We start from the raw sequence: 14,416 nt of genomic DNA on the forward strand, positions 1-14,416 counted from the left end.
ATTGAAAAGACATCTATAAAAGGGATTATGTGAAAACTGCTCTTTGACGTGTCACTGATTGGATATGTACTGTATGTGTATATATTGTGGGTGTATCACTCCTTTGCAGGTAGGCCAACAGGAAAAAGTCAGGCAAACCAGTCAGGCCAGGTCTTATTATCATTGTAAGTACAACTCTCAAGAGTATACATACCTTCCATATGGAAGAACCAGGAGCATAACTACCAGAGGCAATGGAAACTTCTGCCTCCACGTTCCAAGTCCTGAAGGGGCACCTGCATGTACAGCAGCACCTGTGTGGTTCACAGTAGGCACCAAGTGTGACCGCTGGTCTCCCAACAGAGCTCTATGGTGCACTCACTGCTGCTGCAGAGTAAATCGGCTCTATCCAAGGAGCCCTGCTAATACCTGCAATAGGGGACAGGACGGTTCCTGCCTGGTACCACTCAGCAAGCAACGGTGCACTCGTCGCTGCTGCTGGGCTGTGAGATGGACCCACCAGTGATTGCTGATTCTGATGCTGACCGTCAGTGACATCCTACACTAAGATAAGATATATCCCCTAGTTCTCTTATGCTTTGCTTTTATCTTATTTCATGTACTATATGCCTTAGAATAGCCTGAATTTTTTCTTCTGTTTTTTAAATATTTTTTATACAATATACTTTGTCTTAAAAAGATTGGTTTTGTTGAATTTTATATTGGCCACTGGAACCCTTTCTAAATCTATAGTATTTTAACATATTATTGCCCTCAGTTTACCATTGTATGACACCATTGGTTGCTAATGCCCCTATTCATTTACCAACATGTAGCTACTTAATAATATCAATATAATGCCAGGGTGCCCTCCTTAGGGAAATTGCATATGTATACAGACCCCTGCTGGACAAGGATCAGGCGGCACTACGTGGACTTACGAAAAGTGCAAACAGGTTTATTCCCACATTACCAGGGTTTCAAGACCTGGGACAGTCTTTTCATCAGTATCCTGTATGTATCCTGATGAAAATATCGTCCCAGGTCTTGAAACATTGATAATGTGAGAATACACCTGTTTGCATTTTTTCTAAGTCCATGGAGTGCTGTCTGATCCTTGTCCATCCCTGGGGAGAACATATGAAAGAACTCCCAACCGATAATTTTAGTAATAATTCCAATACTACCAGACTACAGTATACTGGTGAGCCTAGTGGATTTCACAAAGGACCAACAAGATCTATAGGAATTATTTCAAAAGAATCTTTATGATCGAGAAAAGCCCAACAGACTCCAAAAATGGGACTCAGGAGCCGTCATCTGGCATTTGGGGCAGGACTTATTATAATTTTGTACATCTGTACATAATGCAGGCCAGAAGATCCATGACATTCTGGTTAGTTTTCCGGTGACTTCCCAAGTCATGTTTGTGGGCAATATCTAACACAGTAATGGCTAACCTTGACACTCCAGCTGTTGTTGAACCACATGTCCCAGCATACCCTGCTACAGTTTTGTTATTTGGCCATGCTAAAACTGATACAGGGCATGCTGAGATGTGTAATTCAACAACAGCTGGAGTGTCAAGGTTAGCCATCACTGATCTAACACATTCCTACAATAGGCTTTGGGTGTCACTAAATATTCTATTATTTTGCCTCTTGATTTGTCTGCCTGCTAAAGGCAGTCAAAGCCATATAAAGAAACAATTTGACAGCTACTGGAAATGAGGATTCTTTGTTAGTTGATTTAATATTTTGACTTGTCCTTTGTACTGTAAGGTGGAATCTCTTAACTGGGATGTGACAAAATCATCACGCAGATACCTCTAAGGGGGTAATTCATACTGGATCTCTGCAGTGGCAGGGATTGCAGTCTGAGTTCCTTTGTGGAGTGTGCATCTCAGGACTGCGATCACCTCTGCCTGGCGGGAGGGGGCGTGCCAACGGAGTTAGAATGCCATTGGTAGGGTGCGGCCCGGACAACGCAGGTGTGTCCAGACCATTGCGGGGGAAGGCCGCAGCGGCTGCGTGATATCACATGCAGCCACTGCGAACCGAGATGCGGTTTGTAACCCCCTGCCAGTGTGCAGGAGCTGCACAGGCAGGGAGCTACTCGCCGAGTGCAAAAGCATTGCTGCCATGCGATGCTTTTGCACCCATGCGGGGGGGGGGGGAGTGTGAGGGGGGGAGGGGAAGAGCCAGACATGCGGGGCGGACTAGACCTGTGCTGGGCATCCCTCCGCATGTCTAACAAACTGCTCGTAGATGCGCTAAATTTCTCTATCGTCCTAAGTGGATGCTGGGGTTCCTGAAAGGACCATGGGGAATAGCGGCTCCGCAGGAGACAGGGCACAAAAAAGTAAAGCTTTACTAGGTCAGGTGGTGTGCACTGGCTCCTCCCCCTATGACCCTCCTCCAGACTCCAGTTAGATTTTGTGCCCGAACGAGAAGGGTGCAATCTAGGTGGCTCTCCTAAAGAGCTGCTTAGAGAAAGTTTAGTTTAGGTTTTTTTCTTTACAGTGAGTCCTGCTGGCAACAGGATCACTGCAACGTGGGACTTAGGGGGAAAGTAGTAAACTCACCTGCATGCAGAGTGGATTTGCTGCTTGGCTACTGGACACCATTAGCTCCAGAGGGATCGAACACAGGCCCAGCCGTGGAGTCCGGTCCCGGAGCCGCGCCGCCGACCCCCTTGCAGATGCTGAAGCGTGAAGAGGTCCGGAAACCGGCGGCTGAAGACTCCTCAGTCTTCATAAGGTAGCGCACAGCACTGCAGCTGTGCGCCATTTTCCTCTCAGCACACTTCACTGGGCAGTCACTGAGGGTGCAGAGCGCTGGGGGGGGGCGCTCTGAGAGGCAAATATAAACCTTATACAAGGCTAAAAATACCTCACATATAGCCCATAGGGGCTATATGGAGATATTTAACCCCTGCCTGACTGGAAAAATAGCGGGAGAAGAACCCGCCGAAAAAGGGGCGGGGCCTATCTCCTCAGCACACGGCGCCATTTTCTGTCACAGCTCCGCTGGTCAGAACGGCTCCCAGGTCTCTCCCCTGCACTGCACTACAGAAACAGGGTAAAACAGAGAGGGGGGGCACATTAATGGCTATATATATATATATTAAAGCAGCTATAAGGGAGCACTTAATATAAGGATATCCCTTGTATATATAGCGCTTTGTGGTGTGTGCTGGCAGACTCTCCCTCTGTCTCCCCAAAAGGGCTAGTGGGTCCTGTCTTCATTAGAGCATTCCCTGTGAGTTTGCGGTGTGTGTCGGTACGTGGTGTCGACATGTATGAGGACGATATTGGTGTGGAGGCGGAGCAATTGCCAAATATGCAGATGTCACCCCCCAGGGGGTCGACACCAGAATGGATGCCTTTATTTGTGGAATTACGTGATGGTTTATCTTCCCTTAAACAGTCAGTTGAGGACATGAGGCGGCCGGACAATCAATTAATGCCTGTCCAGGCGCCTCAAACACCGTCAGGGGCTGTAAAACGCCCTTTGCCTCAGTCGGTCGACACAGACCCAGACACGGGCACTGATTCCAGTGACGACGGTAGAAATTCAAACGTATTTTCCAGTAGGGCCACACGTTATATGATTTTGGCAATGAAGGAGACGTTACATTTAGCTGATACTACAGATACCGTAAAACAGGGTATTATGTATGGTGTGAAAAAACTACAAACAGTTTTTCCTGAATCAGAAGAATTAAATGACGTGTGTGATGAAGCGTGGGTTGCTCCTGATAAAAAGTTGATAATTTCAAAAAAGTTATTGGCATTATACCCTTTCCCGCCAGAGGTTAGGGCGCGCTGGGAAACACCCCCTAAGGTGGACAAGGCGCTCACACGCTTATCCAAACAAGTGGCGTTACCCTCTCCTGAGACGGCCGCACTTAAGGATCCATCAGATAGAAAGATGGAAGTTATTCAAAAGAATATATACACACATGCAGGTGTTATACTACGACCAGCTATAGCAACTGCCTGGATGTGCAGTGCTGGAGTAGTTTGGTCAGAATCCCTGATTGAAAATATTGATACCCTAGATAGGGACAATGTTTTACTGTCGTTAGAACAAATAAAGGATGCATTTATCTATATGCGTGATGCACAGAGGGATATTTGCACACTGGCATCTCGGGTGAGTGCTATGTCCATTTCAGCCAGAAGAGCCTTATGGACACGACAGTGGACAGGCGATGCGGATTCAAAACGTCACATGGAGGTTTTGCCGTATAAAGGGGAGGAGTTATTTGGAGTTGGTCTATCAGACTTGGTGGCCACGGCTACTGCCGGGAAATCCACTTTTTTACCTCAAGTCACTCCCCAACAGAGAAAGGCACCGACCTTTCAACCGCAGCCTTTTCGCTCCTACAAAAATAAGAGAGCAAAGGGCTTGTCGTACCTGCCACGAGGCAGAGGAAGAGGGAAGAGACACCAACAGGCAGCTCCTTCCCAGGAACAGAAGCCCTCCCCGGCTCCTGCAAAAACCTCAGCATGACGCTGGGGCCTCTCAAGCGGACTCGGGGACAGTGGGGGGCCGTCTCAAAAATTACAGCGCGCAGTGGGCTCACTCGCAGGTAGACCCCTGGATCCTGCAGATAATATCTCAGGGGTACAGGTTGGAATTAGAGACGGATCCTCCTCATCGTTTCCTGAAGTCTGCCTTACCAACCGTCTCTTCCGAAAGGGAGAGGGTGTTGGAAGCCATTCACAAGCTGTACGCTCAGCAGGTGATAGTCAAAGTACCCCTATTACAACAAGGAAAGGGGTATTATTCCACTCTATTTGTGGTACCGAAGCCGGATGGCTCGGTAAGGCCTATTCTAAATCTGAAGTCCTTGAACCTCTACATAAAAAAGTTCAAGTTCAAGATGGAGTCACTCAGAGCAGTGATAGCGAACCTGGAAGAAGGGGACTTTATGGTATCCTTGGACATCAAGGATGCGTATCTACACGTTCCGATTTACCCCGCACACCAGGGGTACCTCAGGTTCATTGTTCAAAACTGTCACTATCAGTTTCAGACGCTGCCGTTCGGATTGTCCACGGCGCCTCGGGTCTTTACCAAGGTAATGGCCGAGATGATGATTCTTCTTCGAAGAAAAGGCGTATTAGTTATCCCATACTTGGACGATCTCCTAATAAGGGCAAGGTCCAGAGAACAGCTGGAGACAGCTTTAGCACTATCTCAAGAGGTGCTAAGACAACACGGGTGGATTCTGAATATTCCAAAATCCCATTTAATCCCGACAACTCGTCTGCTGTTCCTAGGAATGATTCTGGACACGGTTCAGAAAAAGGTTTTCCTTCCAGAGGAAAAAGCCAAGGAGTTATCCGATCTGGTCAGGAACCTCCTAAAACCAGGAAAAGTGTCAGTACATCAATGCACAAGAGTCCTGGGAAAAATGGTGGCTTCTTACGAAGCAATTCCATTCGGCAGATTCCATGCAAGAATATTCCAAAGGGATCTGTTGGACAAATGGTCAGGGTCGCATCTGCAGATGCACCTGCGAATAACCCTGTCACCAAAGACAAGGGTGTCACTTCTGTGGTGGTTGCAGAAGGCTCACCTATTAGAAGGCCGCAGATTCGGCATTCAGGATTGGATCCTGGTGACCACGGACGCCAGCCTGAGAGGCTGGGGAGCAGTCACACAAGGAAGAAACTTCCAGGGAGTATGGACGAGTCTGGAAAAGTCTCTTCACATAAACATTCTGGAACTAAGAGCAATCTACAATGCTCTAAGCCAGGCGGAACTTCTCCTGCAAGGAAAGCCGGTGTTGATTCAGTCGGACAACATCACGGCGGTCGCCCATGTAAACAGGCAGGGCGGCACAAGAAGCAGGAGTGCAATGGCAGAAGCTGCCAAGATTCTTCGCTGGGCGGAGAATCACGTGATAGCACTGTCAGCAGTGTTCATCCCGGGCGTGGACAACTGGGAAGCAGACTTCCTCAGCAGACACGATCTTCATCCGGGAGAGTGGGGTCTACATCCAGAAGTCTTCAACATGTTAATAGACCGTTGGGAAAGACCAATTGTAGACATGATGGCGTCTCGCCTCAACAAGAAACTGGACAAATATTGCGCCAGGTCAAGAGATCCACAGGCAATAGCTGTGGACGCACTGGTAACTCCTTGGGTGTACCAGTCAGTGTATGTGTTTCCTCCTCTGCCGCTCATACCAAAGGTATTGAAGATCATACGGCAAAGAAGAGTAAGAACAATACTAGTGGTTCCGGATTGGCCGAGAAGGACTTGGTATCCGGAACTTCAAGAGATGCTCACGGACGAACCGTGGCCTCTACCTCTGAGAAGGGACCTGCTACAGCAGGGTCCCTGTCTTTTTCAAGACTTACCGCGGCTGCGTTTGACGGCATGGCGGTTGAACGCCAGATCCTAAAAGGGAAAGGCATTCCAGAAGAAGTCATTCCTACCTTGATTAAGGCACGGAAGGAAGTCACCGTGAAACATTATCACCGCATTTGGCGAAAATATGTAGCGTGGTGCGAGGATCGGAGGGTTCCGACGGAGGAATTCCAACTGGGTCGTTTCCTACATTTCCTGCAATCAGGATTATCTATGGGTCTCAAATTGGGATCCATTAAGGTTCAAATTTCGGCCCTGTCAATATTCTTCCAAAAAGAATTGGCCTCTGTCCCTGAGGTCCAGACTTTTGTCAAGGGAGTACTGCATATACAGCCTCCTGTGGTGCCTCCGGTGGCACCGTGGGATCTAAATGTAGTTTTAGATTTCCTCAAATCCCATTGGTTTGAACCATTGAAAAAGGTGGATTTGAAATATCTCACATTGAAAGTGACTATGTTACTAGCCCTGGCCTCTGCCAGGAGAGTATCTGAATTGGCGGCTTTATCTTATAAAAGTCCTTATCTAATCTTCCATTCGGATAGGGCAGAACTGCGGACTCGTCCGCATTTTCTCCCTAAAGTGGTATCAGCATTTCATCTGAACCAACCTATTGTGGTGCCTGCGGCCACTAGCGACTTGGAGGACTCCAAGTTGTTGGACGTTGTCAGAGCCTTAAAAATATACATTGCAAGGACGGCTGGAGTCAGAAAATCTGACTCGCTGTTTATATTGTATGCACCCAACAAGTTGGGCGCACCTGCTTCTAAGCAGTCGATTGCTCGTTGGATTTGTAACACAATTCAACTTGCACATTCTGTGGCAGGCCTGCCACAGCCTAAAACTGTAAAAGCCCACTCCACAAGGAAGGTGGGCTCATCTTGGGCGGCTGCCCGAGGGGTCTCGGCATTACAACTCTGCCGAGCAGCTACGTGGTCGGGGGAGAACACGTTTGTAAAATTTTACAAATTTGATACCCTGGCAAAGGAGGACCTGGAGTTCTCTCATTCGGTGCTGCAGAGTCATCCGCACTCTCCCGCCCGTTTGGGAGCTTTGGTATAATCCCCATGGTCCTTTCAGGAACCCCAGCATCCACTTAGGACGATAGAGAAAATAAGAATTTACTTACCGATAATTCTATTTCTCGGAGTCCGTAGTGGATGCTGGGCGCCCATCCCAAGTGCGGATTATCTGCAATACTTGTACATAGTTATTGTTAACTAATTCGGGTTATTGTTAAGGAGCCATCTTTAAGAGGCCCTTTCTGTTGTCATACTGTTAACTGGGTTTAGATCACAAGTTGTACGGTGTGATTGGTGTGGCTGGTATGAGTCTTACCCGGGATTCAAAATGCCTCCCTTATTGTGTATGCTCGTCCGGGCACAGTACCTAACTGGAGTCTGGAGGAGGGTCATAGGGGGAGGAGCCAGTGCACACCACCTGACCTAGTAAAGCTTTACTTTTTTGTGCCCTGTCTCCTGCGGAGCCGCTATTCCCCATGGTCCTTTCAGGAACCCCAGCATCCACTACGGACTCCGAGAAATAGAATTATCGGTAAGTAAATTCTTATTTTAGCACATCTGCAATCAGACCTGAATTATCCCCTAAGTCAGGAAGATCCTACACTCCCTTTTGCTGTCATCCATTAATTGAGCTAGGGGAAAATCAGAAGACTCCATAATGGTTAGCTCTGTTTTAGGAAGAGATTTATCAAAACTTGGAGACAGATAAAGGGGAGAGAGGGGCAATTCCATGAAAATATGAACATACTGTGTACAACCTAAAACATAAAAGTCAACATAAGTACAAGATGTTGGCATTTTTAATCAGTTCAAGTGCTCTATTTTGCTAAAAAATATTTTGATTTGTGATCTAGCAATTCATGTAAAGAGGGGTACACATGGAGCGATAATCTAAGCAACTTGGCTAGATTGCTTTGATTTTAAGCATGATCGCTCCGTGTGTACCTCCCACAGCGATAGCGATGCGCAGCCTCGCGCATCGCTATCGCTGGTGCTAGATTGGCCTGCCATGCAGGCGCAATCTAGCAGGTCGCTCACTTCACCCGCTGGGTGAAATGAGCCCCCCCTTTCCCCCGCATGCTCAGCACACATCGCGCTGTGATGAGCGGGGGGAGAGATGTGTGCTGAGGTTCGCTCAGCACACATCTCTGCCCACATCTGCCCGCGATCTGCCCGTGAATACGGCCCTTTAGAGTTCTTCAAATTATTAGTGTTCACTGAATGAAACAATATTATGGGCAGGCTTTCATTCATTCATGAGCATATGAGCAATGAAATGTATATGTTTGATTAAAATGTCATATAATATTGCTATATAGGCGTTAATATAATAAAAATAAAGCAAAAATTTTGCACGACTACGATCAGGTCTGATTTACCCCCATGGTTTTGCCCAACTGCTAACAAATTTGCTGCTGTGATCAGATCTGAATTACCCCCAATGTCCCCTAATTATTGACTTTTTTTTTAAATTATGTAAATAACAGCTAATTTCAGTATAAGTTTATTAACAAATCTGTATATTTGTTATTAAAATTATACTGAATTGGGTTTAGATATAGGCTTACTATACTATCCCTTTAAACCAAGACACTATTGCATTACACAGGTTCTGTTGCCTGCTCACCTAAAGCCTGCATTACACCTGCTTTTAATCAGCCATAGAACCTGTGTAATTCATGAGTATCCCAGTTTAAAGGGATAGTATGGTAAGCATTTCTAAATAGCATTTTTTTTTTTATAATTTTATAATAACACATGCCAGTGTCTGCCTACTTGTGTGACATTAAAAGTTGGAGAGAAGTTGGTGGTCTGCTGAAAAAGTTGGTTAGGTGTGTGTATGGAGCACCGCTTTAATTGCGCAGACAAGTTGGATAATTGGATGAAAGTTGGTGTGGTGTACGGCCGGCTTTACTCTGCAGCCAGGGTTAAGCACTTGTACTTTCCTGCACACAAAACAGGTACACACAGGTGAAGGAATAATAGGCACAATATGTCAATTGGCAGTTAGGAGCTGATTGGCTGGTGCGTTATCACCTTGCACTTATCACTGCTTTATCACTTCTCCAGGCTTATTACATTTGCATACCTCCCAACATGACCCTCTCCAGGAGGGACAGAATGCTCTGCTTCTGGACTTTCCTCTTAATGTATGATTGCCATCACTTGTGCCGAAACACCTTTCTTATCCATTAACCTATTCAGCACAGGTGCTGGCAATCATACATTAAGAGATAAGTCCAGAAGCAGAGCATTGTGTCCCTCCTGGAGAGGGTCATGTTGGAAGGTATGCATTTGCCCTAGGCTTTTTGGTGACCTGTGCCACAGAGATAATTGGCGTCCCCCCACCCGCCATTAGGGAGTTAGGGGCACAAGCAGCTTCTGCTGATTAAAAATGATATGCAGCATACCTATATTCTGTGTATGACTGTGGCTGTATATGCATACAAAATGCTACGTTACAGTGTATTCCTGGAAATCACTGTAACGTAGCATTTCGTATGCAAATACAGCCACAGTCGCACACAGAATATAGGCATGCGGCATATCATTTTAATCAACAGAAGATGCTTGTACATCCTTGCCACAAATAAGATGCATTTTCATAAAAAAAGACACCCGACGTTAGCACAGACACAGCTGCCAGCTGACTCACGTCAGGCATCTCCTGCTGCATGGAGTATTGAGGCAAGATGTATGAGGGCACATCTGTATCCCAACAGAAGCAGCGGTCACAGTGTTAGTAGCCATGTGAGTACTGTGTGTGAGTGGGTTGGTTGTGCAGTAGAGGTCGGCATATGTGTAAGGGGTATTATGTGTGTCATGTGTATAAATGCATTAATAATGTGCGGCAAATGTGTAATGGACACTATGTGTGTCATTATGTGTATAAGAGCATTAATAATGTGCGGCATATGTGTTAGAGGCACTATGTGTGTCATGTGTATAAGAGCATTAATAATGTGCGGCATATGTGTAAGGGACATTATGTGTATAAGGGCATTAATAAAGGTTGGCATAATGTGTAAGGGGCATTACTGTGTGGTAATATGTGTATAAATGCATTACTAATGTGCGCATTATATGTATAAGGTGCTCTACTGTGTGGCGTAAAGTATAGAAAGGGCACTACTGTGTGGTGTAATGTGACTAAAGAGCAATATGGTGTAACGTGAATATGGGGCACTACTGTGATGAGTAACGTTTATAAGGAAAGTGATACTTCTGTGTGATGTAACGTGAATTAGGGACACTATAAACATGATAACATTTTAATGTTGCACTACTGTGTAGAGTAATTTGAATTGGGGTACTATTGTGTGTCCATGCCCCTTCCCAGCAAGAACACGCCCCTTTTTGGGCTGTACGTCGATTGTGCGCATTGTAAAATATAGGAGGTAGGACCAAAATGAGGATTGCTATGGGTGAGGGGTGATGGTGCTCGGAAAGGGGTGCAGGGTCAGAGGCGTAACTAGCGGCGGTGCTAGGGGGCACCAGCCAAGACCTTGCCTAGGGAATCATATTGGTTAGGGCCAGCTCTGGGGGTAATTCAGACCTGATCGCAGCAGCAAATTTGGTAGCAGCTGGGCAAAACCATGTGCACTGCAGGGGGGGCAGATTTAACATTTGCAGAGAGAGTTAGATTTGGGTGGGATATTTTGTTTCTGTGCAGAGTAAATACTGTCTGCTTTATTTTTACTCTGCAGTTTAACAGTTTGAACACACCCCACCCATATCTAACTCTCTCTGCACATATTATCTCTGCCCCCCCCCCCCCCCCCCGGCAGTGCACATGGTTTTGCCCAACTGCTAACAAATTTGCTGCTACGATCAGGTCTGAATTACCTCCTATGTGTGGTGCCCCCTCGGCACACACCTAGTTACAGCCCTGCAAAAGACATGGGTGTCATTGGTTTCTGCTCGGGTTAATTAAACAGTGCTTGGTAAGGAGGATAATCAGGGTTCTGTTAGTTGTAGGTGGGGTGACCCACACTGAACTAGCTGGCTGGTCACTACACTATGTAGGTGACCAGTGTGTAGACAGTGACAGGGTGGCAAGGTTGTTGGATTGCTGTAAGTGTCTGCTTTATTCGGCATACCATGCTATCTTTTGAACATCCTGACAACCTTCAATAAATGTTCAGCAATTGATACAACAATCCTGTGTGTGAAACATGTTACTATAAATATAATTATGTATTTATTCATGCAATAGAATAGTTAATTTACTGTACCTTCACGCAGGCTAAATTCCTATGAATATATCCTGCGTGGCGGTATTTTTATCACTAATTGCACAGAATTACCTTTCCTGGCAGAGCTAAGTGCATCAATTTCTACCAATGCACTGTCCTACTTTGCCATCCTGTGGTCATCTCACCACATTACATGTCTCCAAGGCAGAAACACAACCCTGCAAATCACTGTGGATTATGTACAGTGTAAGGTCTCAGAACATTACAGCAAAATGTTCCCTGCAAGGCTGCACAGCCACTAATGAAGACCGTAATGGCAGCTGCTATTCCTGATTTGTTCTGTGCCATGCAATACTTTAATGCCCCATAGCATCACAAGGAATCCATTACAACATTTCCTTTAAATAATCAGATTTTGCCTGGGACTTTGTAATCAAGTACAGCAGCTATAACTGAAAGGGAAATGTATTTGAAGAGGGTGGTAGGAGGGTGGCTTGGAAAACTACTAGTTAGTATCACAGCTGAGGAAACAAATGCAGTTTACCACACCCCCTACCAATGGGAGTTTTACATTTGGGATGAGGGAACGGCTGCAGCATGTTCAGGACAAAAGCAGATGTATTAACCTGGAGAAGGCATAAGGAAATGATAAACCAGTGATATGTGCAAGGTGATAAAGGCACCAGCCAATCAGATCCTAACTGTTAATTTACATATTGGAGCTGATTGGCTGGTGCCTTTATCACCTTGCACATATCACTGGTTTATCAATTCCTTATGCCTTCTCCAGGTTAATACATCTGCCCCATAAAAACATCATAAGGGGTGTAGTCACATTGGAGATGTCATCACTCATATGATTAAACAAATGTACTGTAGCACTTTATAGTGATGACCATCGACAGCCCCGCCATTGATGGTCGATGGTGAAAAACCATTGGACAGAAACTATTGATGGTGAGTGTATTTTGCATATGCATAGATGGTGCCCACACAAACCACATTCTTGTTTCACCATCGGGTTCAGCCACCAATATAACACCATCAGTGACAGGCTATCGATGGTGAAAACACCAACCATCAGCTTCTGACCACCATTGATGATTTCTAAACTATCTATGGTCAATGTCCAACCCTACTTTAAACTGACTGCAACTCTTACTGTCTTAACAATTGAGTACCATGATTAATGTACCAGTACTGTGAAACATGCAGCACACTTAATTTACTTGCAAGAAGGGGTGTATCTAGGGGTTCAAGTGTCCTTGGCAAAGTAAGGGACTGGCTCCTCCCCATATTTGAATTAAGGAAGTGAGAATTATATCTATTGGCACAGTGACTTATTACACACGAAAACCCTGTCTAAAGTTTTTGCCTACGAGCAGAGATATTGGGTTACTGATGGACTGTACATATACACATGAGCAGAGTCGGCCCTAGGCATAGGCAAACTAGGCAAATGCCTAGGGCATTTGGAATGCTTAGAGGCACAAGCAGATTCTGCTGATTAAAATGATATCCGGTATGCCTGTATTCTGTATGTGACTGTGACTGTATCTGCATACGGAATGCTACGTTACTGTGTATTCCTGGAAATCACTGTAACGTAGCATTTTGTATGCCGATAAAGCTACAGCTGCACGCATAATGTAGGCATTCTAATTATCATTTTAATCAGAAGCTGCTTGTGCATCCTAGTCACATAGCAATGAAAATAAGACGCATCTTCTGCAAAACATGCGCTCAACATTAGCAGAGCTGGGCGGGAGCTGCATGACATATTGAGCCAAGATGTATGAGGACACATCTGTATCAAAGCAGAGGCAGAGGTCACAGTCTTAGCGGCCGTGTGAGTGCTGTGGGTGGGTAGGTCTGCTGTGCAATAGTGTTTGGCATATGTATAAGGGGCATTATCCATTATGTGTGTCATGTGTATAAAGCATTAATAATGTGCAACATGTGTAAGGGGCATTATGTGTGTCACTATGTGTATAAGGGCATTAATAAAGGTTGGCATAATGTGTAAGATGCATTATGTTTATAAGGACATTAATAATGTGTGTCATATGTATAAGGGGCATTACTGTTTGGTATTATGTGTATAAATGCATTACTAATGTGTGGCATTATGTGTATAAGGTGCTCTACTGTGTGGCGTAACATATAGAAAGGGCAGTACTGTGTGGTCTAATGTGAATAAAGAGCAATTCAGTGGTGTAAAGTGAATAAGGAGCAATTCAGTGTGATGTAATGTTAATTAGGAGCAGTACTGTGATTAGTAATGTATATAAGGTAAAGTGGTACTACTGTGTGAAGTAACGTGAAGAAGGGACACTATTGCATGATATAATGTGAATAAAGTTGCACTACTTTGTGGTGTCATTTGAATTGGAGGTACTATTGTGTGGCCATGCCCCTTCCCAAAAGAACACGCCCCTTTTTGGAGCACCAATATGAGGACTGCTATGACTGAGGGGTGATGGTGATGGGAAAGGGGTGCAGGGTCAGAGGCGGAACTACCAGTGGTGCTAGGGGGCACCAGCCAAAATCTTGCCTAGGGCATCATATTGATTAGGGCCGGCTCTGTACATGAGAGACCTTCTTACATAGTATCCACGTGTCTGATTATAGTTACCAGACATTGATGTGCTTTACATAGGAATCCACTTACAGTTAGCACACACGTAGTTCCCTTTAAAACTATAAGACATCAGAGATATTTCTAAGCAACATCAGCCCACGGGATCAGTGACATTTAGAAAGGAATTACTAAATGACCTCTCAATCCATATGACACACAAATTGATCTGCTGAATGTGAAAACCTCAACCTTTTA

General features: G+C 45.4%; 1 protein-coding gene across 13 annotated transcripts in view; it reads left to right on the forward strand.

The window, feature by feature from the left end:
• Positions 1 to 14,416, forward strand: part of LOC134981011 (receptor-interacting serine/threonine-protein kinase 3-like) — a 246,712-nt gene that overhangs the window by 42,628 nt on the left and 189,668 nt on the right. The gene's annotated exons all lie outside the window — the stretch shown is intronic.

Source organism: Pseudophryne corroboree, chromosome 12 (assembly GCF_028390025.1).
Source record: "Pseudophryne corroboree isolate aPseCor3 chromosome 12, aPseCor3.hap2, whole genome shotgun sequence".
NCBI classification, from domain to species: domain Eukaryota; kingdom Metazoa; phylum Chordata; class Amphibia; order Anura; family Myobatrachidae; genus Pseudophryne; species Pseudophryne corroboree.